The sequence below is a fragment of the Rutidosis leptorrhynchoides genome, chromosome 7, assembly GCF_046630445.1.
Source record: "Rutidosis leptorrhynchoides isolate AG116_Rl617_1_P2 chromosome 7, CSIRO_AGI_Rlap_v1, whole genome shotgun sequence".
Lineage (NCBI taxonomy): Eukaryota > Viridiplantae > Streptophyta > Magnoliopsida > Asterales > Asteraceae > Rutidosis > Rutidosis leptorrhynchoides.
This window is the reverse complement of record NC_092339.1, coordinates 186,009,002-186,031,528: the sequence shown is the minus strand read 5'-3', so window position 1 is coordinate 186,031,528 and position 22,527 is coordinate 186,009,002.

Here is a 22,527-nt window from a genome sequence, read left to right as displayed (position 1 = left end):
AAATTCTATACTTTAATAATGCTCTATTCTTAATAAAAACAATAATAATAATAGTTTTTAATAGAATGATAGTTTTAATAAAAAATAATAAATTTTAAATGATAATTAATAACGATACATTAATAATATTGATAATAATAATTTTCAATAATATATTTTATCTTAATAATATTTACTATATATATAATTATTATAAAAATAGTAATAATAATATTTTATAAAAATAGTTCTATCAAAAATGATAATTTAATAATAATCCTAATATGATAATAATGATAATATTTTATAATAAAAATGATATTTCTATTAGAAATGATAATTTTAATAAAAGTGATAATTTTTAATATTAATGATACTTTTAATAATAATAATAATGATAAAAATAATAAAATTATAGTTTTTATAAAAATGTTACTTTTTAATAATAATGATAATTTCAGCAATAATATCAATACTACTAATAATAATAATAATAATAATAATAATAATAATAATAATAATAATAATAATAATAATAATAATAATAATAATACTAATAATAACTTTAGTGATAATAACGATAATGATAATAATAATAATAATTTATAGATAATAATAATAATGATGATAATAATAACAATGATAGTAATAATAATAATAATAATAATAATAATAATAATAATAATAATAATAATAATAATAATAATAATAATAATAATAATAATAATAATAATAATAATAATAATAATAATATTAGAGTTAACGATAATTAAGTTGACCATATCTTAAAATCCGTTCATCGAAATCACACGACTTCTAAATGAAAAGTTAATAATTTTTCGACAGCTTTCCAACAACATGCATATCATATACCTTATCTCAATCGCATATGTATCAAATTAAACATACAAGCATGCATAATCATATATACTCGAGCACTAGTCAGGGATACACTATTAATATATAAAAGTTAAGTTATGAGTGCTCACGTATCAATATTGTGATTCAATATTGCAGGAAAGTACGTAGACGCGACGGAGATGATAAATACTAGGTTGACCTCATGAGCATACCCTAGAACCATACCCATAACCTCCATAGCTATAACCCATAATTTCCTTAGCTCTATCCCTCTCGAAAAACCTATTTTGAAAACATGCGAGCAGGACCTTGTCGTAGTATTTTATGTATAAATAATAATAATAACGCTACCTAATAATACTAATAATAAGATTAATATTAATAATCTTAATATTAATAATAATATTAATATTAATAATATATATATATTTATATATGTGTGTTTGTGTATGCGGAGTATGAAATGAATGACAGAAACTAGAGAAATCGTTCGTTTTATAGGATGTCACTTGTACCCACTCACCATGCGATCGCATGGGCTTGAAGGTGTGTGGCCATACGATCGCATGGCCTCCTTTTACAGTTCATGTTTACTTAACTTCTTGTGCCGACAGTTTTGATTTAATATTTTATATATAATATATTTAATTTATATAATTAATTATATATTATATTAAATTTACGTGTATAGTTAACTTATAATTTTATCTCCAATGACTCGTACGTTGTCACTCAACTTATGTCCCAGTTCCGGTTTCTCGAACGCATTTTCGTACACTTAGAAAATTGGTACTTTATGTTTCGTGTAATGTACCTTTATACATGACAAGACTCAAATCAACGAAAAACTATCCCACTCAATATACTTGCCTATATATATATATATATATATATATATATATATATATATATATATATATATATATATATATATATATATATATATATATATACACACATACACGTTTCACATAACACTTTTTATTACGTAGACGTTTATCTATAACGAAAAAATATAACGTTATACGTTTAATATTTTGCTAACGTTTACAAGTCATAAAATAGATTTCCTAATATATTTACATGTCAATCAAACCGTTTAATGTTTTTCTAATAATTCACAATTTAATAATCACACATATGTATATATTCATACATATCTATTTACACATAATTATTCGTGAATTGTCAAGAGCAGTCGAAGGGTAATTGATTACATGAACATAGTTCAAAGTTTTTGAGATTTCAATATTACAGACTTTGCTTATCATGTCGGAAATATTAAATCATATAAAGATAAGGTTTAAATTTGATTGGAAATTTCTGAGTTGTCACATCTGGGCACCAGGAACAAAGGACAAAAGTTATGAAGAAAAGGGTATGTCAAAAAAAAAATATTGTGAAAAAGCAAAGTCTCTAGAATAAAGGCACGAAAAACCCAAGAAGTTGTCCAAAGAAGAATTGTCGGAAGAGCCAAGAAAAATTCTAGACAAAATTCTTAGCAAAATCCGCATCTTCCGAAGAACTCATCGCGAAATTTAAGCCATTCTCTATCCAAAAAGGGATACTCCGAAGAATCAAAATCTATCAATTCTCTTTAAAAGTCAAAAGATCCAAAAACCTTTCACCTTTCCATAAACTCTCAACCAACCCTACAACCCATCTTCCTCTTGAAAGAATGACTAGGAAGAAAATCAGTGTCATCCTTACTTAACCAGTGGAGATATCGATGCTTTACCAAGCCTATGATGAGAACCTTTACACTACTGGCTTCTGAGCGACAATACAACTAGATTAGGGAACCCTAAAAACTTGAGTGATTTGAGTGATCCGCTAGTGAGAAGCCTGGTCATGTATACTATACATCTGAGAGTTGTAAAGTGCGCCTTTTTCACCATGGACGCGATTGAAATCTAGCGACTAAACCATCGAATTTTGAAACTTTTTCTACTACTTTCGAAAGATGTGACGACTTTTGATGAAAGCATAATAAAATAATCCAAGGGTGGGTGAGGGAGAATTTATTAGAAAATAACCTTGTATTTTTGCTTTTTGTTTGAGGACAAGCAAAGCTGAGTGTGGGGTATTTGATATCGGCAAAAAAAAACACATTTTTACACCTGATACTAAGCCCTAAATTAATAAAGTTCTAAACTTTGTCCGAAAAATAATCACTTTTTAGTTAATTTTGTAGATTAAGTAATTACAAAGGCAATGAAAAATGAATCAAGTAAATCGGAGCTAAAACGAAGATTCTAGAGCGAAAACGGTGAAAGACAAGTTACGACCCCGAAAACCAAGTTACGATCCTGGAAAAACAACAGACCAGAGGGGTCATACGGCCTGCCATACGGCTTGCCCATATCAGAAACGGCTTGCCAGCATCCAGGCACAAAAAACAGTTTGCCATGCCATTCGGGCAGGCCATACGGCTTGCCATACCGCCTGCCAGCCGTATGACATCATAAACCTTGCCTATTAAAGGGTCCATTTGCATTCATTTTCACACACACTCAATTTATACTTCAATTTAGATTTTCAATTATGTTAGTTATGTTTAGTATTAGCTGGCTTAGCTTTTATTTTCCGGAGGATATCTCGACGAGTCCCTGCGATCTCTGGCAGATTTGTTCAGCCTTTTCAGGTTTTTATCCGAAACGCCTGTCTTATTAATTAAACATGCATTGTTATCATTTATGTTTAATAATGAGTTTCGATATTACCATGTTAACTTAATTAATCTAAATGTCGCCATGATAGAAGTTTGGGTTAGCATAATTATGTTAAATTAGTATGATTACTATTGTTATGCTTACTTTGTGACCCCGATAGATTTGTATGCTAGCATCTTAAGGATTGACCAACCTAGGTTGTGATCAGGACTTGTCCACCTATATGAACTTAGCTACTTCATAGGATTAAGACCCCTGGTTATAATGTACATGAAGATTCTATGAACTCGATATGGCTGGAGTTCCCGAGAGGCATCTAATGCTCTTTTAGGACACAGAACTTAGGAATTAGTGCCTTAACTGTGTGACCCAAACTTGTTGCATGTTCTTGTTCGATTATTACCCTAGGATTAAGTCATATCAAATGTTCAGGTATCTATTAGGTTTCTATCTGCTTTACTTTTAGTATATCAACTATAATGATGTATAATGTTTAGATTGGTATGATCTCATTAGTATGATGAAGTGGTTGTTAGTTTACATTAATGTTTTGTCAAGTTGACCTGACAGAATCTTCCGTTTGTGATCAGTATTCACTCAACATGACACGTTGTTATCAGTTACCTAGACTGATAACGAGGGTTAGGATTAGAGCTCAACTTACAAATAAACCTAGTGCTTTACTAAGGATAACCTCTGAGGTATAGTTACCTTTCAATTATACAACCAAGTGACATACTTTTAACTACTCAACAAGAACTCCGAGACTCTAGAGATAAGTAGGTCTGTGTAATTGGCTCATCCAACCAGATCTACACTGTTCTAATCATGGCTTTAACATAAACTTAATTACCTTTCACTAGCCCAAACCGATATCTTGGTGAACATTTCCCTGATCTGCATACTCCGGATATCCCTCCATCACCTTTACTTTTCCGCAATTATGATTATTAGCTATAAACCAACTACTATCTTTTATCTAGCTAATTTAATCAAAGACAATTATCCACTTGATCTTCACTTCGTTAAACCATTCAAAAATACGACCCTAGGTTAACTTACACCTTCTAACTTAGAAAGTTAAAAGTAAATTTGGGCCCCGCAAAATATAAAACAATAAACCACTTTTCTCCCTCTAGATAACTGATTTTGATGCCTTGCAGCCTAACGACACCGCATAAACAAAATCATTCATTTTAGTCATATCAGACCTCGTTTGGACCACTTAATGAGGTGTTTCGTATTTTTTGAAACTGGTAAATATACGTGTGACACACGAAAAAGTTTCCTTCAAATAAAGAAACCCCCTTTGTGTTAAAAACTTATGTTTCTCCTTATTTCCATTTTTGGAAATTTTCATATACAGACTTTACACACACAAACCCTAAATCCATAAACTCAAATCTTGGGTTCTTGATCTCGTTTTTTAACTGGAAATCGTGTCTAGTGATTTCAGTAACTTCATAAGGTATTTAACAAGCCATTTCATATTCAAATTCGAGTTAAAATCAGTGATTTCATTAGTTTTTGTGTCAAAGTGGGTTTTGAATTAAAACTTGCATTTGAAGTGTTGTTTATGTCAAATTGATGTTAGTAAACGTTTGTATATGAGTTATGTATGCTTCCTAAGTGATTTTTTAAAAGGACCCGTTCATATACATTATAAACGATTCACAATAGTTGATTTCATCGCGAGGTATTTGACCTCTATATGATACATTTTACAAACATTGCATTCGTTTTTAAAAGACAAACTTTCATTTACATCGAAAGTTGATGGAATGCATACCATTTCATAATATAGCCAACTATAATTGACTTAATAATAATCTTGATGAACTCAACGACTCGAATGCAACTTCTTTTGAAATATGTCATGAATGACTCCAAGTAATATCTTTAAAATGTGCAAATGCACAGCGGAAGATTTCTTTCATACCTGAGAATAAACATGCTTTAAAGTGTCAACCAAAAGGTTGGTGAGTTCATAAGTTTATCATAAATAATAAAAATTCATCATTTTGATAGACCACAAGATTTAAATGATTCATGGTACAAATGGGTCCGAATCCTATACCCACCTGTAATGTACATGCGATATCTTTTAAATACAGTACACCGTTCTTGTGTAGAAAACCATTTTTCGTAAATCTTAGAACCGTACACATATCTCGTGTACAAAATCTCTTACACATAACCTGTGTATAAAATCATTCTCTCGATACATAACATTCACATTTCTTTCATAGCTTAGTTTAGTAACCGACCTTAACATATAATGTGCATAATAATATCCCCAAAACAGAACATCTCGTCTGTATAATAATCATATAAACTTCGAAGTACTAAACACCATGCCCACTAGCACTTCCGTCTAGTGAACATTCTGGGTGGGGGTGTTAAACCCGGTAGCTACCTTTAGGATTCGTGTCAATTAGGCGTGCACTAATTCTCAAAATTAGTGATGTTCCCTAATTCTTACCAAGCAATAATAATAAGGGGAAAAATATTCACATCAATTGTGGCAATTATCACGTCCACATAATTCAATTGTGGCAATTATCACGTCCACATAATTCATTCGAGGAATGTTTTGCTTGTGTCTATCTTATCAAACATTTATAAAAGCATTTCATGTATTCGCAGTTCAAAATGTATTTCAAAAGCATTTAATAAAGCAGTTGTAAAAATAGCCCATGAATTCTCAGTTCCAAAAATGTAAAGAGTAAAAGGGAATCAAATGAACTCACAGTACTGTATTTTGTAGTAAAAATATATATGACGGCATTGAACAATGCAGGGTTGGCCTCGGATTCACGAACCTCATAAAGAAGCCTTTAAAAAGAAAAACTGTCGCAAATGTGACTCGAACCCAAGACCTCTCGAATACCCGAACTAACACAGAACCATTGAGCTCTGCCCAGTTTTCTGTTTAATAACATTTTTCAAAATATATATATATCCCGTATGTTATTCCTCCTTTTTTCTTCTTCATGATTTAAATTCGACCAAAGAACCAATCGAACATATAACATGTAATTACCTATTTAATCTGTGATTTGATTTAAAACAGCAAGGATCCATTGCTATTGAATTTATTAAACAGAAAAGAAATTTAAAACATTGCTGTAACAGCGTATTTGAAAAACACATGAACTCGAATGGTGATTCAACAATTTAGATAGTTTTAGCTTACGATTAAAACATGAGATAGGTTCTAAATCAGTCCTAGAAAGTTTCTGAATCAATAATTTCAACAGAAACATTAAAATGACAACAAATTTCACGAAGAACAATATTTTGACTTTTTGAATTATAAAGTTTGACTCACAAATTCTTACTCGATACAATGAATTGGCCCTTGATATTTTGTAGATAGTTAAGTTAAGAGATTCCTAACAACACTGTTTTTCTAATTTTTGAAATTTGTTAAGAAATCAATTTGTTTGAAAAATATAAGCAAGAACAGGGCATAACGATTGATTTTTCTGTGTTTTGACTTTTACTCTCGAATTGCAGAAGAGTATAGCTTTATATCATGATAGATATCATTTAATTGAAGATTAATAAAGATAATAGGATCAGTTTTGTCTGCAATGTAAAGTGAATTGGACAGGTAACGAATTTGGGACCATAAATAGTCGATCTGGGAGAAAAAAAATAAAAAGAATTAAAGTGTGATATGATGGCTAACGTAATTCGTTTTATAATGGGATTAGATTCGACTACAATCAGATAGGATCCAAAATCATGAGCAGTAGATGCAAGAAAAAATTAAAATCGATTGGTACCAGGTTCATTTATTAATTGTTTATTTACATATGTATATATTCGCATGTCTATATCTGTTTATTAATGAATCTGTATTCTATAAATCTATTTATCTATATATGTATTTATATGTATATATATATGAAATTTATATATGTTTATGTATCTATCTATTTAGTTGTATTTGTATACTTGTATTTATTTATATATCGGTTATTATTATTTATGATAAATATAAACCTATTAATAATAATAATATTGTTGTTGATAATTATATTAATAATAACCAATAATAATAATAATAATATTAATGTCAATAATAATATTAATATGAAATTAATTAAATACAAATAATAATAATAATTATTATTATTATTATAATAAAAATGATATTATTTATCATGGTACTTATGTTAATAATAAAGATAAAATTAATATTAGAAAAATCTTATAATAATAAATAATAATATTAATAACTATTAATAATATTATTTAATAACAATACTAATAACAATAATTTGTATGTTTCAATTTTTATATGTGTTATTTAATAGTTATACATTTTATATACTATAATATACATACAATCTTAATTTTTGTATAGAATCATATATATATATATATATATATATATATATATATATATATATATATATATATATATATATATATATATATATATATGTATATATATATATGTATATATATATATATATATGTATATATATATATGTATATATATATATATATATATGTATATATATATATATATATATAAGTAAATTAATTACTTGATATACTATTTTACATAACTAACTCTAATGATTAATTTATATTTCTAAATTTAAATTTGTTACATCTACTTACATTTATATACATATACATATTTATTTACAAACAATAGTTCGTGAATCGTCGGAAATAGTTAATGGGTAATTGAATCTATGTAAACAGTTCAGAATTTTCAAAACTCAACAATACAGACTTTGCTCATCGCGTCGAAATCATATAAGAATAAGGTTTAAATTTGGTCGGAAATTTCTGGGTCGTCACAGTACCTACCCGTTAAAGAAATTTCGTCCCGAAATTTGAGTGAGGTCGTCATGGCTAACAATAAAAATGTTTTTATGACGAATATGAATTGATAAGATAGAATTTTATCATCATTGAATAGTACAGATAAAACAATTTGATTATTCAAAGCGTGCGAGTGAAGCTATTACAAAAGACTGAAATGAGATATTAAAGATTTGACTTAGCCTCTGACGTAGTCAAGGCTGATTTTCGGAATTTAAGGGATTTAGAGGAAATCTTGTAATAAGTTTTGATTTTTCAATAATCAAGAAAATTAGAATCCTCTTTGGTTAAATGCGATGATCTGTCACGATTGCTCTGTCGGAAATTTTGCTGTCAATCCCTCCATTCGTTTCCTTATTTCCATAACTCATACCTTCTATTCTTTTGTTTTCTTTTCTCGACTTTAAGTCAAGCGAATCATGGTCCAGAATTCATAGGTATGAAGTTCGAATGAACATAGCTAACGTTCTAAGAGAGAAATTGTAATAGCAAGATTTTGATTTTTCAAATTACCAGAATGTCCAGAAAAATAGAACTACCAAGAAGATATGTTCTTAATGTGTTTGGAGATGAGGTAGAATGTAAGAGTTGTGTAACATGGCACATGATGACATTAAGGTCTGTGAATCATCACGTTTCATTAGAAACTCAGCATGACTTACTGTAATATAATCACGTTGATCAAGTGTCATTATATTATACTAACCCATGCATCAATTTCCAACACTACTTCAAAAACATTCGTATTTTAAATTCGAATTTTTCAGAATTTAGAAACTAAAATAGTTTTCTTTTTGATGTAATACAGATATAGTGAAAAGATAACTGATTTCAGATAAGGATAGTTATGAAAATATCTTTTAGAAATATCGAAGATATTTATGACGATATTTTGGATTTTCTAAGATCGAAGGTTGATGATGAAATGTCCCGTTCTTATTGATTAAAAACGTTCCATATTAATTGATTTCGTTGCGAGGTTTTGACCTCTATATGAGACGTTTTTCAAAGACTGCATTCATTTTAAAACAAACCATAACCTTTATTTCATCAATAAAGGTTTAAAAAGCTTTACGTAGATTATCAAATAATGATAATCTAAAATATCCTGTTTACACACGACCATTACATAATGGTTTACAATACAAATATGTTACAACAAAATAAGTTTCTTGAATGCAGTTTTTACACAATATCATACAAGCATGGACTCCAAATCTCGTCCTTATTTAAGTATGCGATAGCGGAAGCTCTTAATAATCACCTGAGAATAAACATGCTTAAAACGTCAACAAAAATGTTGGTGAGTTATAGGTTTAACCTATATATATCAAATCATAATAATAGACCACAAGATTTCATATTTCAATACACATCCCATACATAGAGATAAAAATCATTCATATGGTGAACACCTGGTAACCGACATTAACAAGATGCATATATAAGAATATCCCCATCATTCCGGGACACCCTTCGGATATGATATAAATTTCGAAGTACTAAATCATCCGGTACTTTGGATGGGGTTTGTTAGGCCCAATAGATCTATCTTTAGGATTCGCGTCAATTAGGGTGTCTGTTCCCTAATTCTTAGATTACCAGACTTAATAAAAAGGGGCATATTCGATTTCGATAATTCAACCATAGAATGTAGTTTCACGTACTTGTGTCTATTTTGTAAATCATTTATAAAACCTGCATGTATTCTCATCCCAAAAATATTAGATTTTAAAAGTGGGACTATAACTCACTTTCACAGATTTTTACTTCGTCGGGAAGTAAGACTTGGCCACTGGTTGATTCACGAACCTATAACAATATATACATATATATCAAAATATGTTCAAAATATATTTACAACACTTTTAATATATTTTGATGTTTTAAGTTTATTAAGTCAGCTGTCCTCGTTAGTAACCTACAACTAGTTGTCCACAGTTAGATGTACAGAAATAAATCGATAAATATTATCTTGAATCAATCCACGACCCAGTGTATACGTATCTCAGTATTGATCACAACTCAAACTATATATATTTTGGAATCAACCTCAACCCTGTATAGCTAACTCCAACATTCACATATAGAGTGTCTATGGTTGTTCCGAAATATATATAGATGTGTCGACATGATAGGTCGAAACATTGTATACGTGTCTATGGTATCTCAAGATTACATAATATACAATAAAAGTTGATTAAGTTATGGTTGGAATAGATTTGTTACCAATTTTCACGTAGCTAAAATGAGAAAAATTATCCAATCTTGTTTTACCCATAACTTCTTCATTTTAAATCCGTTTTAAGTGAATCAAATTGCTATGGTTTCATATTGAACTCTATTTTATGAAATCTAAACATAAAAAGTATAGGTTTATAGTCAGAAAAATAAGTTACAAGTCGTTTTTATAAAGGTAGTCATTTCAGTCGAAAGAACGACGTCTAGATGACCATTTTAGAAAACATACTTCCACTTTGAGTTTAACCATAATTTTTAGATATAGTTTCATGTTCATAATAAAAATCATTTTCTTAGAATAACAACTTTTAAATCAAAGTTTATCATAGTTTTTAATTAACTAACCCAAAACAGCCCGCGGTGTTACTACGACGGCGTAAATCCGGTTTTACGGTGTTTTTCGTGTTTCCGGGTTTTAAATCATTAAGTTAGCATATCATATAGATATAGAACATGTGTTTAGTTGATTTTAAAAGTCAAGTTAGAAGGATTAACTTTTATTTGCGAACAAGTTTAGAATTAACTAAACTATGTTCTAGTGATTACAAGTTTAAACCTTCGAATAAGATAGCTTTATATGTATGAATCGCATAATGTTATGAGCATCATTACTACCTTAAGTTTCTTGGATAAACCTACTAGAAAATAGAAAAATGGATCTAGCTTCAACGGATCCTTGGATGGCTCGAAGTTCTTGAAGCAGAGTCATGACACGAAAACAAGTTCAAGTAAGATCATCACTTGAAATAAGATTGTTATAGTTATAGAAATTGAACCAAATTTTGAATATGATTATTGCCTTGTATTAGAATGATAACCTACTATAAGAAACAAAGATTTCTTGAGGTTGGATGATCAACTTACAAGATTGGAAGTGAGCTAGCAAACTTGAAAGTATTCTTGATTTTATGTAACTAGAACTTGTAGAATATATGAAGAACACTTAGAACTTGAAGATAGAACTTGAGAGAGATCAATTAGATGAATAAAATTGAAGAATGAAAGTGTTTGTAGGTGTTTTTAGTCGTTGGTGTATGGATTAGATATAAAGGATATGTAATTTTGTTTTCATGTAAATAAGTCATGAATGATTACTCATATTTTTGTAATTTTATGAGATATTTCATGCTAGTTGCCAAATGATGGTTCCCACATGTGTTAGGTGACTCACATGGGCTGCTAAGAGATGATCATTGGAGTGTATATACCAATAGTACATACATCTAAAAGCTGTGTATTGTACGAGTACGAATACGGGTGCATACGAGTAGAATTGTTGATGAAACTGAACGAGGATGTAATTGTAAGCATTTTTGTTAAATACATATTAAAACACTACATGTATATACATTTTAACTGAGTCGTTAAGTCATCGTTAGTCGTTACATGTAAGTGTTGTTTTGAAACCTTTAGGTTAACGATCTTGTTAAATGTTGTTAACCCAATGTTTATAATATCAAATGAGATTTTAAATTATTATATTATCATGATATTATCATGTATGAATATCTCTTAATATGATATATATACATTAAATGTCTTTACAACGATAATCGTTACATATATGTCTCGTTTAAAAATCATTAAGTTAGTAGTCTTGTTTTTACTTATGTAGTTCATAGTTAATATACTTAATGATATGTTTACTTATCATAGTATCATGTTAACTATATATATATCCATATATATGTCATCATATAGTTTTTACAAGTTTTAACGTTCGTGAATCACCGGTCAACTTGGGTGGTCAATTGTCTATATGAAACATATTTCAATTAATCAAGTCTTAACAAGTTTGATTGATTAACATGTTGGAAACATTTAATCATGTAAATATAAATCTCAATTAATATATATAAACATGGAAAAGTTGGGGTCACTACAGTACCTACCCGTTAAATAAATTTCGTCCCGAAATTTTAAGCTGTTGAAGGTGTTGACGAATCTTCTGGAAATAGATGCGGGTATTTCTTCTTCATCTGATCTTCACACTCCCAGGTGAACTCAGGTCCTCTACGAGCATTCCATCAAACCTTAACAATTGGTATCTTGTTTTGCTTAAGTCTTTTAACCTCACGATCCATTATTTCGACGGGTTCTTCGATGAATTGAAGTTTTTCGTTGATTCGGATTTCATCTAACGGAATAGTGAGATCTTCTTTAGCAAAACATTTCTTCAAATTCGAGACGTGGAAAGTGTTATGTACAGCCGCGAGTTGTTGAAGTAACTCAAGTCGGTAAGCTACTGGTCCGACACGATCAATAATCTTGAATGGTCCAATATACCTTGGATTTAATTTCCCTCATTTACCAAATCGAACAACGCCTTTCTAAGGTGCAACTTTAAGCATGACCATCTCTCCAATTTCAAATTCTATATCTTTTCTTTTAATGTCAGCGTAGCTCTTTTGTCGACTTTGGGCGGTTTTCAACCGTTGTTGAATTTGGATGATCTTCTTGGTAGTTTCTTGTATAATCTCCGGACCCGTAATCTGTCTATCCCCCACTTCACTCCAACAAATCGGAGACCTGCACTTTCTACCATAAAATGCTTCAAACGGCGCCATCTCAATGCTTGAATGGTAGCTGTTGTTGTAGGAAAATTCTGCTAACGGTAGATGTCGATCCCAACTGTTTCCGAAATCAATAACACATGCTCGTAGCATGTCTTCAAGCATTTTTATCATCCTTTCACTCTGCCCATCAGTTTGTGGATGATAGGCAGTACTCATGTCTAGACGAGTTCCTAATGCTTGCTGCAATGTCTGCCAGAATCTTGAAATAAATCTGCCATCCCTATCAGAGATAATAGAGATTGGTATTCCATGTCTGGAGACGACTTCCTTCAAATACAGTCGTGCTAACTTCTCCATCTTGTCATCTTCTCTTATTGGCAGGAAGTGTGCTAATTTGGTGAGACGATCAACTATTACCCAAATAGTATCAAAACCACTTGCAGTCCTTGGCAATTTAGTGATGAAATCCATGGTAATGTTTTCCCATTTCCATTCTGGGATTTCGGGTTGTTGAAGTAGACCTGATGGTTTCTGATGCTCAGCTTTGACCTTAGAACACGTCAAACATTCTCCTACATATTTAGCAACATCGGCTTTCATACCCGGCCACCAAAAATGTTTCTTGAGATCCTTGTACATCTTCCCCGTTCCAGGATGTATTGAGTATCTGGTTTTATGAGCTTCTCTAAGTACCATTTCTCTCATATCTCCAAATTTTGGTACCCAAATCCTTTCAGCCCTATACCGGGTTCCGTCTTCCCGAATATTAAGATGCTTCTCCGATCCTTTGGGTATTTCATCCTTTAAATTTCCCTCTTTTAAAACTCCTTGTTGCGCCTCCTTTATTTGAGTAGTAAGGTTATTATGAATCATTATATTCATAGATTTTACTCGAATGGGTTCTCTGTCCTTCCTGCTCAAGGCATCGGCTACCACATTTGCCTTCCCTGGGTGGTAATGAATCTCAAAGTCGTAATCATTCAATAATTCAATCCACCTACGCTGCCTCATATTCAGTTGTTTCTGATTAAATATGTGTTGAAGACTTTTGTGGTCGGTATATATAATACTTTTGACCCCATATAAGTAGTGCCTCCAAGTCTTTAATGCAAAAACAACCGCGCCTAATTCCAAATCATGCGTCGTATAATTTTGTTCGTGAATCTTCAATTGTCTAGACGCATAAGCAATCACCTTCGTTCGTTGCATTAATACACAACCGAGACCTTGCTTTGATGCGTCACAATAAATCACAAAATCATCATTCCCTTCAGGCAATGACAATATAGGTGCCGTAGTTAGCTTTTTCTTCAATAACTGAAACGCTTTCTCTTGTTCATCATTCCATTCAAATTTCTTCCCTTTATGCGTTAATGCAGTCAAGGGTTTTGCTATTCTGGAAAAGTCTTGGATGAACCTTCTGTAGTAACCAGCTAGTCCTAAAAACAGGCGTATGTGTTTCGGAGTTTTCGGGGTTTCCCACTTTTCAACAGTTTCTATCTTTGCTGAATCCACCTTAATACCTTCTTTGTTCACTATGTGACCGAGGAATTGAACTTCTTCCAACCAAAATGCACACTTTGAAAACTTAGCGTACAATTCTTCCTTCCTCAATACTTCTAACACCTTTCTCAAATGTTCACCGTGTTCTTGGTCATTCTTTGAGTAAATAAGTATGTCATCAATGAAAACAATGACAAACTTGTCAAGGTATGGTCCACACACTCGGTTCATAAGGTCCATGAACATAGCTAGTGCATTAGTTAAACCAAACGGCATAACCATAAACTCGTAATGACCGTAACGTGTTCTGAAAGCAGTCTTTGGAATATCATCTTCTTTCACCCGCATTTGATGATACCCGGAACGTAAGTCAATCTTTGAATAAGCAGACGAGCCTTGTAGTTGATCAAAAAAGTCATCGATTCTCGGTAGTGGGTAGCGGTTCTTGATGGTAAGTTTGTTCAACTCTCGGTAGTCGATACACAACCTGAATGTACCATCTTTCTTCTTGACAAAAAAAACAGGAGCTCCCCACATTGATGTGCTTGGTCGAATGAAACCACGCTCTAAAAGTTCTTGTAATTGGCTTTGCAGTTCTTTTATCTCGCTGGGTGAGAGTCTGTAAGGAGCACGAGCTATTGGTGCAGCTCCTGGTACAAGATCTATTTGAAATTCAACGGATCGATGTGGGGGTAATCCCGGTAATTCTTTCGGAAATACATCGGGAAATTCTTTTGCAATGGGAACATCATTGATGCTCTTTTCTTCAGTTTGTACTTTCTCAACGTGTGCTAGAACACCATAGCAACCTTTTCTTATTAGTTTTTGTGCCTTCAAATTACTAATAAGATGTAGCTTCGTGTTGCCCTTTTCTCCGTACACCATTAAGGGTTTTCCTTTTTCTCGTATAATGCGAATTGCATTTTTGTAACAAACGATCTCTGCTTTCACTTCTTTCAACCAGTCCATACCGATTATCACATCAAAACTCCCTAACTCTACTGGTATAAAATCAATCTTAAATGTTTCGCTAACCAGTTTAATTTCTCGATTCCGACATATATTATCTGCTGAAATTAATTTACCATTTGCTAATTCGAGTAAAAATTTACTATCCAAAGGCGTCAATGGACAACTTAATTTAGCACAAAAATCTCTACTAATATAGCTTCTATCGACACCCGAATCAAATAAAACGTAAGCAGATTTATTTTCAATAAGAAACGTACCCGTAACAAGCTCCGGGTCTTCCTGTGCCTCTGCCGCATTAATATTGAAAACTCTTTCGCGGCCTTATCCATTCGTGTTCTCCTGGTTCGGGCAATTTCTAATAATGTGGCCCGGTTTTCCACATTTATAACAAACTACATTGGCATAACTTGCTCCGACACTACCTGCTCTGCCATTACTCGTTCTGACACCATTTGTTCCTTTCATTCTATTAACCCCTGGTCCGTAGACCTCACACTTCACCGCGCTATGACCATTTCTTTTACACTTGTTGCAAAATTTGGTGCAGAACCCCGAGTGATACTTTTCACACCTTTGGCATAGCTGCTTCTGATTGTTGTTGTTGTTGCGGTTATTATTGTTGTTGGGATGATTGTTGTAGTTGCTGTTGTTGTTGTTGTTGGGCCGTTTGTTATAGTTGCAATTGATGTTGCAATTGTTGGGATAATTGTTGCGATTATTGTTGTAATTGCTATTGTTGTTGTTGTTGTTGTTGTTGTTGTTGTTGTATTGGTGATTCTTATCACCGTTTTCCTCCCACTTTCTTTTGACTTGCTTCACATTGGCCTCTTCAGCAGTCTGTTCTTTAATTCTTTCTTCAATCTGGTTCACTAGTTTGTGAGCCATTCTACATGCCTGTTGTATGGAGGCAGGCTCGTGTGAACTTATATCTTCTAGGATTCTTTCCGGTAATCCTTTCACAAACGCGTCGATCTTCTCTTCCTCATCTTCGAATGCTCCCGAACACAATAGGCACAATTCTGTGAATCGTCTTTCGTACATGGTAATATCAAATCCTTGGGTTCGTAACCCTCTAAGTTCTATCTTGAGCTTATTGACCTCGGTTCTGGGACGGTACTTCTCGTTCATCAAGTGCTTGAATGCTGACCACGGTAGTGCGTACGCATCGTCTTGTCCCACTTGCTCTAGATAGGTATTCCACCATGTTAACGCAGAACCTGTGAAGGTATGCATAGCGTACTTCACTTTGTCCTCTTCAGTACACTTACTTATGGCAAAAACCGATTCGACCTTCTCGGTCCACCGTTTCAATCCGATCGGTCCTTCGGTTCCATCAAATTCCAAAGGTTTGCAGGCAGTGAATTTTTTGTAGGTGCATCCTACACGATTTGCTGTACTGCTAGATCCAAGGTTATTGTTGGTATGTAGCGCAGCCTGTACTGCGGCTATGTTTGAAGCTAGAAAAGTACGGAATTCCTCTTCATTCATATTCACGGTGTGTCGAGTAGTCGGTGCCATTTCCTTCAAAATAGTCAAATGGAACAAGTTAATCATACAGAATATTAAGAGTAGTTAATAGTATTTCGTAGCGTTTTATAAGTTTAAATTCGGGTAGTACCTACCCGTTAAGTTCATACTTAGTAGCTAATATACAATTCAACTACTACAATTCTATATGAAAAACTGATTATAATAATATTTCGCGTTCAAACTTTTACACAATATTTTACAAACTTACAATACCGCTTATTTTACATATAGCATGAAATATAGCACACAATAAATTTGATACAAGATGGTTGTGAAGATAATTCTAGCTAGTACACAAGTCGTTCAGCAAAGGCAATAAAGACACGTAATTCATACGTCCAGAAACAAGTCATGCATTCTGGTTTTACTAGGATTACTTCCCATCCTTGGTCTTGTGGAACATAATCGTTATGGTCGTTGATAAGACAGCGTGTTGTAACGTCGTCAAAGGGACGAGGGTTACGTAATGTCCAACAGTCCCGTAACAATCTAAAAACCTCATTTCTTACCCCAATTACTGACTCCGTCACTTGTTGGAACGTTTTGTTTAATAGTTGTAGCCCGATGTTCTTGTTCTCACTTTGGTGAGAAGCGAACATTACTAATCCGTAAGCATAACATGCTTCTTTATGTTGCATGTTAGCCGCTTTTTCTAAATCACGAAGTCCAATATTCGGATATATTGAGTCAAAATAATTTCTTAACCCATTGCGTAAAATAGCATTTGGGTTCCCCGCAATATATGCGTCAAAGTAAACACATCGTAACTTATGGATTTCCCAATGTGATATCCCCCATCTTTCGAACGAAAGCCTTTTATAAACCAAGGCATTCTTGGAACGTTCTTCGAATGTCTTACAAACTGATCTCGCCTTAAATAGTTGTGCCGAAGAATTCTGACCGACTCTAGACAAGGTTTCATCAATCATGTCTCCGGGTAGGTCTCTTAAAATATTGGGTTGTCTATCCATTTTGTGTTTTTATACTGTAAAATAGACAAGAGTTAGATTCATAACAAAAATACTTATTAATACAAGCAATTTTTACATATATCATAAAGCATAAGCACACTATATTACATATATTACACCACACGAATACAACTATCTTATTCCGACTCGCTTATTTCTTCTTCTTCTTCGGTTTTGGTTCGTTTTGCCAAGTTTCTAGGGATATATGATGTTCCCCTAATACGAGCCATCGTTTTCCACATTGGTTTAGAAAAACCTGGTGGTTTAGAGGTTCCCGGGTCATTGTTACAACTTAAGGACTTCGGGGGTTGACGATACATATAAAGTTCATCGGGGTTGGAATTAGATTTCTCTATTTTTATGCCCTTTCCCTTATTATTTTCTTTTGCCTTTTTAAATTCAGTTGGGGTAATTTCTATAACATCATCGGAATTCTCGTCGGAATCCGATTCATCGGAGAATTGGTAATCCTCCCAATATTTTGCTTCCTTGGCGAAAACACCATTGACCATAATTAACCTTGGTCGGTTGGTTGAGGATTTTCTTTTACTTAACCGTTTTATTATTTCCCCCACCGGTTCTATTTCTTCATCCGGTTCCGATTCTTCTTCCGGTTCCGATTCTTCTTCCGGTTCCGACTCTTCTTCCGGTTCCTCTTCGGGAACTTGTGAATCAGTCCACGAATCATTCCAATTTACATTTGACTCTTCATTATTATTATTATGTGAGTCAATGGGACTTGTTCTAGAGGTAGACATCTATCACATAATATCAAACGCGTTAAGAGATTAATATATCACATAATATTCACATGTTAAAAATATATAGTTTCCAACAAAATTTGTTAAGCAATCATTTTTCAAGTAAACACGGTCGAAGTCCAGACTCACTAATGCATCCTAACAAACTCGATAAGACACACTAATGCAAAATTCTGGTTCTCTAAGACCAACGCTCGGATACCAACTGAAATGTCCCGTTCTTATTGATTAAAAACGTTCCATATTAATTGATTTCGTTGCGAGGTTTTGACCTCTATTTGAGACGTTTTTCAAAGACTGCATTCATTTTAAAACAAACCATAACCTTTATTTCATCAATAAAGGTTTAAAAAGCTTTACGTAGATTATCAAATAATGATAATCTAAAATATCCTGTTTACACACGACCATTACATAATGGTTTACAATACAAATATGTTACAACAAAATAAGTTTCTTGAATGCAGTTTTTACACAATATCATACAAGCATGGACTCCAAATCTCGTCCTTATTTAAGTATGCGATAGCGGAAGCTCTTAATAATCACCCGAGAATAAACATGCTTAAAACGTCAACAAAAATGTTGGTGAGTTATAGGTTTAACCTATATATATCAAATCATAATAATAGACCACAAGATTTCATATTTCAATACACATCCCATACATAGAGATAAAAATCATTCATATGGTGAACACTTGGTAACCGACATTAACAAGATGCATATATAAGAATATCCCCATCATTCCGGGACACCCTTCGGATATGATATAAATTTCGAAGTACTAAAGCATCCGGTACTTTGGATGGGGTTTGTTAGGCCCAATAGATCTATCTTTAGGATTCGCGTCAATTAGGGTGTCTGTTCCCTAATTCTTAGATTACCAGACTTAATAAAAAGGGGCATATTCGATTTCGATAATTCAACCATAGAATGTAGTTTCACGTACTTGTGTCTATTTTGTAAATCATTTATAAAACCTGCATGTATTCTCATCCCAAAAATATTAGATTTTAAAAGTGGGACTATAACTCACTTTCACAGATTTTTACTTCGTCGGGAAGTAAGACTTGGCCACTGGTTGATTCACGAACCTATAACAATATATACATATATATCAAAGTATGTTCAAAATATATTTACAACACTTTTAGTATATTTTGATGTTTTAAGTTTATTAAGTCAGCTGTCCTCGTTAGTAACCTACAACTAGTTGTCCACAGTTAGATGTACAGAAATAAATCGATAAATATTATCTTGAATCAATCCACGAACCAGTGTATATGTATCTCAGTATTGATCACAACTCAAACTATATATATTTTGGAATCAACCTCAACCCTGTATAGCTAACTCCAACATTCACATATAGAGTGTCTATGGTTGTTCCGAAATATATATAGATGTGTCGACATGATAGGTCGAAACATTGTATACGTGTCTATGGTATCTCAAGATTACATAATATACAATACAAGTTGATTAAGTTATGGTTGGAATAGATTTGTTACCAATTTTCACGTAGCTAAAATGAGAAAAATTATCCAATCTTGTTTTACCCATAACTTCTTCATTTTAAATCCGTTTTAAGTGAATCAAATTGCTATGGTTTCATATTGAACTCTATTTTATGAATCTAAACATAAAAAGTATAGGTTTATAGTCGGAAAAATAAGTTACAAGTCGTTTTTATAAAGGTAGTCATTTCAGTCGAAAGAACGACGTCTAGATGACCATTTTAGAAAACATACTTCCACTTTGAGTTTAACCATAATTTTTGGATATAGTTTCATGTTCATAATAAAAATCATTTTCTCAGAATAACAACTTTTAAATCAAAGTTTATCATAGTTTTTAATTAACTAACCCAAAACAGCCCGCGGTGTTACTACGACGGCGTAAATCCGGTTTTACAGTGTTTTTCGTGTTTCCAGGTTTTAAATCATTAAGTTAGCATATCATATAGATATAGAATATGTGTTTAGTTGATTTTAAAAGTCAAGTTAGAAGGATTAACTTTTATATGCGAACAAGTTTAGAATTAACTAAACTATGTTCTAGTGATTACAAGTTTAAACCTTCGAATAAGATAGCTTTATATGTATGAATCGAATGATGTTATGAACATCATTACTACCTTAAGTTCCTTGGATAAACTTACTGAAAAGGGAAAAATGGATCTAGCTTCAACGGATCCTTGGATGGCTCGAAGTTCTTGAAGCAGAATCATGACACGAAAACAAGTTCAAGTAAGATCATCACTTGAAATAAGATTGTTATAGTTATAGAAATTGAACCAAAGTTTGAATATGATTATTACCTTGTATTATAATGATAACCTACTGTAAGAAACAAAGATTTCTTGAGGTTGGATGATCACCTTACAAGATTGGAAGTGAGCTAGCAAACTTGAAAGTATTCTTGATTTTATGTAACTAGAACTTGTAGAATATATGAAGAACACTTAGAACTTGAAGATAGAACTTGAGAGAGATCAATTAGATGAATAAGATTGAAGAATTAAAGTGTTTGTAGGTGTTTTTGGTCATTGGTGTATGGATTAGATATAAAGGATATGTAATTTTGTTTTCATGTAAATAAGTCATGAATGATTACTCATATTTTTGTAATTTTATGAGATATTTCATGCTAGTTGCCAAATGATGATTCCCACATGTGTTAGGTGACTCACATGGGCTGCTAAGAGCTGATCATTGGAGTGTATATACTAATAGTACATACATCTAAAAGCTGTGTATTGTACGAGTACGAATACGGGTGCATACGAGTAGAATTGTTGATGAAACTGAACGGGGATGTAATTGTAAGCATTTTTGTTAAGTAGAAGTATTTTGATAAGTGTATTGAAGTCTTTCAAAAGTGTATAAATACATATTAAAACACTACATGTATATACATTTTAACTGAGTCGTTAAGTCATCATTAGTCGTTACATGTAAGTGTTGTTTTGAAACCTTTAGGTTAACGATCTTGTTAAATGTTGTTAACCCAATGTTTATAATATCAAATGAGATTTTAAATTATTATATTATCATGATATTATCATGTATGAATATCTCTTAATATGATATATATACATTAAATGTCTTTACAACGATAATCGTTACATATATGTCTCGTTTAAAAATCATTAAGTTAGTAGTCTTGTTTTTACATATGTAGTTCATTGTTAATATACTTAATGATATGTTTACTTATCATAGTATCATGTTAACTATATATATATATATATATATATATATATATATATATATATATATATATATATATATATATATATATATATATATATATATATATATATCCATATATATGTCATCATATAGTTTTTACAAGTTTTAACGTTCGTGAATCACCGGTCAACTTGGGTGGTCAATTGTCTATATGAAACATATTTCAATTAATCAAGTCTTAACAAGTTTGATTGCTTAACATGTTGGAAACATTTAATCATGTAAATATCAATCTCAATTAATATATATAAACATGGAAAAGTTCGGGTCACTACAGATGAAGAAAATCCTTTCGCAAGGATTTAGAATAAATAAGGAGTAAGATATTTGCTGAAGAGTTCATTAGATACAGAATCATCTAAATTCGTTAAGTACTGGTTTAGTCCTTGTGATTTGTTCAGAGTCTCCTTCATAGT